The following is a 4,406-nucleotide window of genomic DNA, read 5'->3' as shown; positions in this document are numbered from 1 at the left end:
TCTTTTCCAGAAAATTAGGTAGATTTATTTCATGCTTCCTCTCAGAAGTTTATGAGGGATTAGGTACTTTGAAACGGTCCCATTTTACTTGTGTACACTTCACAGTCATGTTAGTGTTCTGAAACTGCAAAGTAGATTCTTAAATGCCTATTTTTGTGAGATGCATTTTCGACCGGCCAGAACATATTCCTTTGGAAAAAATGATATGAATTGGATTGGTGTGAATCTTGTTTCTAGAGGTGGTGACAGGCTTTCAGCTACTTGAATAGGTCAAGCCAGGATTCATAAAACTTATACAACCTATGTGAGTGTGAAAAATTAGCATATGCAGGAAGGAGCAATTTGTACTACTTTCAAAACAGTTTCACTCCACGTCTGGAAACGTCCAGAGCTATGTAGAGCATACAAATGAGCTTTAAACTCATGAGGAAAGAGGTTTGTATGCAAAAAGGAAAACAAAAGCATATCGTACTCATAAAATTCTCAATATATAGATTCCAAAAAAGTGCTTCCAGCGAAAAGAGCTGAAAGAACACTATGGGATGTAAACCTGAATACCTTTCAATAATATGTTCTCCATCCATGCATACCACCTACATGATAAAAATCATCTCAGGTGGACGGATGACAGCGTGGCCTAATGGATAAGGCGTCTGACTTCGGATCAGAAGATTGAGGGTTCGAGTCCCTTCGTGGTCGTTTTTGGCCAATGGTCACACAATCTGCTTTACATTCAGAGTGGAAAAAGTCTTTTCCAATACTCTTGTAGTCCTCACTTTCTCATTACTAATCATTAATAAAGTGGAGTACATACTGTAAACTCATTCAGGTTGCATCTTCAGTCTAACTACTTGTGCATTTTAGTGGCATTAAAAAGTGCTTCTATGCCGACGCACTGAATATGTAATAGGTTTGCAGAATTTTGACGTGACAGAATGGGTTTTTAGCTTTAGTGTGTGTAGAAGAACTGCAAGGTGTGTGCCTATGTGTGCATAGAGTGCTACATGTGTAAAATCTGTATGATTTGGGCAGTTAAAGTGCTGATTTTGCCTCCGAGTAAGAAAAGTACTACACAAAATGTATAAAGGATCGGCACATTGGCTGCCTTTGCTGATGCCCCCGTTGCCTAATTTGTAGTGCAATGGTTAAGTTGCAGAGTGTGGTTGAACTTGGTTAGGAGACTTAGTGCCACTTTCCGTGTCCTACTGATGATAAGGATGGCTTGATACCATTTTCTAAGCCCAGTATATTGAGAAAAGAAGTAAGTGAAGAAGAAGTGTGGAGTCGAAAGTGTTTCTCCAATTTCTCTCCACTTGCTAAAATTGCAAAGTCTCCATTATAGCATAGAAGAGAGCGTTAAAGTCGGGGATGGAAGAGGATGAAAATGGGAAGTTTACTTCTAGAGAGAAGTGAGAAATGCCCTGTGTGCACACACCGGTGTCTGACCATAGAATACATTTAAATAATGCCTCTAGAAAAGAGCTATGCATGTGTGGCTCAGTGGCCTAATGGCTAAGGCACTGGCCTCCTAAGCCAGGGATTGTAGGTTCGAGTCCCATCTGAGGTGATAACAAAAATCCTCCCTCTTTCTTTTCCAGAAAATTAGGTAGATTTATTACATGCTTCCTCTCGGAAGTTTATGAGGGATTAGGTACTTTGAAACTGTCCCATTTTACTTGTGTACACTTCACAGTCATGTTAGTGTTCTGAAACTGCAAAGTAGATTTTTAAATGCCTATTTTTGTGAGATGCATTTTCGACCGGCCAGAACATATTCTTTTGGAAAAAATGATTTGAATTGGATTGGTGTGAATCTTGTTTCTAGAGGTGGTGACAGGCTTTCAGCTACTTGAATAGGTCAAGCCAGGATCCATAAAACTTATACAACCTATGTGAGTGTGAAAAATTAGCATATGCAGGAAGGAGCAATTTGTACTACTTTCAAAACAGTTTCACTCCACGTCTGGAAACGTCCAGAGCTATGTAGAGCATACAAATGAGCTTTAAACTCACGAGGAAAGAGGTTTGTATGCAAAAAGGAAAACAAAAGCATATCGTACTCATAAAATTCTCAATATATAGATTCCAAAAAAGTGCTTCCAGCGAAAAGAGCTGAAAGAACACTATGGGATATAAACCTGAATACCTTTCAATAATATGTTCTCCATCCATGCATACCACCTACATGATAAAAATCATCTCAGGTGAGCGGATGACCGCGTGGCCTAATGGATAAGGCGTCTGACTTCGGATCAGAAGATTGAGGGTTCGAGTCCCTTCATGGTCGTTTTTGGCCAAGGGTAACACAATCTGCTTTACATTCAGAGTGGAAAAAGTCTTTTCCAATACTCTTGTAGTCCTCACTTTCTCATTACTAATCATTAATAAAGTGGAGTACATACTTTAAACTCATTCAGGTTGCATCTTCAGTCTAACTACTTGTGCATTTTAGTGGCATTAAAAAGTGCTTCTATGCCGACGCACTGAATATGTAATAGGTTTGCAGAATTTTGACGTGACAGAATGGGTTTTTAGCTTAAGTGTGTGTAGAAGAACTGCAAGGTGTGTGCCTATGTGTGCATAGAGTGCTACATGTGTAAAATCTGTATGATTTGGGCAGTTAAAGTGCTGATTTTGCCTCCGAGTAAGAAAAGTACTACACAAAATGTATAAAGGATCGGCACATTGGCTGCCTTTGCTGATGCCCCCGTTGCCTAATTTGTAGTGCAATGGTTAAGTTGCAGAGTGTGGTTGAACTTGGTTAGGAGACTTAGTGCCTCTTTCCGTGTCCTACTGATGATAAGGATGGCTTGATACCATTTTCTAAGCCCAGTATATTGAGAAAGGAAGTAAGTGAAGAAGAAGTGTGGAGTCGAAAGTGGTTCTCCAATTTCTCTCCACTTGCTAAAATTGCAAAGTCTCCATTATAGCATAGAAGAGAGCGTTAAAGTCGGGGATGGAAGAGGATGAAAATGGGAAGTTTACTTATAGAGAGAAGTGAGAAATGCCCTGTGTGCACACACCGGTGTCTGACCATAGAATACATTTAAATAATGCCTCTAGAAAAGAGCTATGCATGTGTGTCTCAGTGGCCTAATGGATAAGGCACTGGCCTCCTAAGCCAGGGATTGTGGGTTTGAGTCCCATCTGAGGTGATAACAAAAATCCTGCCTCTTTCTTTTCCAGAAAATTAGGTAGATTTATTACATGCTTCCTCTCAGAAGTTTATGAGGGATTAGGTACTTTGAAACGGTCCCATTTTACTTGTGTACACTTCACAGTCATGTTAGTGTTCTGAAACTGCAAAGTAGATTTTTAAATGCCTATTTTTGTGAGATGCATTTTCGACCGGCCAGAACATATTCCTTTGGAAAAAATGATTTGAATTGGATTGGTGTGAATCTTGTTTCTAGAGGTGGTGACAGGCTTTCAGCTACTTGAATAGGTCAAGCCAGGATTCATAAAACTTATACAACCTATGTGAGTGTGAAAAATTAGCATATGCAGGAAGGAGCAATTTGTACTACTTTCAAAACAGTTTCACTCCACGTCTGGAAACGTCCAGAGCTATGTAGAGCATACAAATGACCTTTAAACTCATGAGGAAAGAGGTTTGTATGGAAAAAGGAAAACAAAAGCATATCGTACTCATAAAATTCTCAATATATAGATTCCAAAAAAGTGCTTCCAGCGAAAAGAGCTGAAAGAACACTATGGGATGTAAACCTGAATACCTTTCAATAATATGTTCTCCATCCATGCATACCACCTACATGATAAAAATCATCTCAGGTGAATGGATGACCGCGTGGCCTAATGGATAAGACGTATGACTTCGGATCAGAAGATTGAGGGTTCGAGTCCCTTCGTGGTCGTTTTTGGCCAATGGTCACACAATCTGCTTTACATTCAGAGCAGAAAAAGTATTTTCCAATACTCTTGTAGTCCTCACTTTCTCATTACTAATCATTAATAAAGTGGAGTGCATACTGTAAACTCATTCAGGTTGCATCTTCAGTCTAACTACTTGTGCATTTTAGTGGCATTAAAAAGTGCTTCTATGCCGACGCACTGAATATGTAATAGGTTTGCAGAATTTTGACGTGACAGAATGGGTTTTTAGCTTAAGTGTGTGTAGAAGAACTGCAAGGAGTGTGCCTATGTGTGCATAGAGTGGTACATGTGTAAAATCTGTATGATTTGGGCAGTTAAAGTGCTGATTTTGCCTCCGAGTAAGAAAAGTACTACACAAAATGTATAAAGGATCGGCACATTGGCTGCCTTTGCTGATGCCCCCGTTGCCTAATTTGTAGTGCAATGGTTAAGTTGCAGAGTGTGGTTGAACTTGGTTAGGAGACTTAGTGCCTCTTTCCGTGTCCTACTGATGATAAGGATGGCTTGATACC

The sequence above is a fragment of the Triturus cristatus genome, chromosome 4_1 (genome assembly GCF_964204655.1).
Source record: "Triturus cristatus chromosome 4_1, aTriCri1.1, whole genome shotgun sequence".
NCBI lineage: Eukaryota > Metazoa > Chordata > Amphibia > Caudata > Salamandridae > Triturus > Triturus cristatus.
This window is presented reverse-complemented; position numbering follows the sequence as displayed.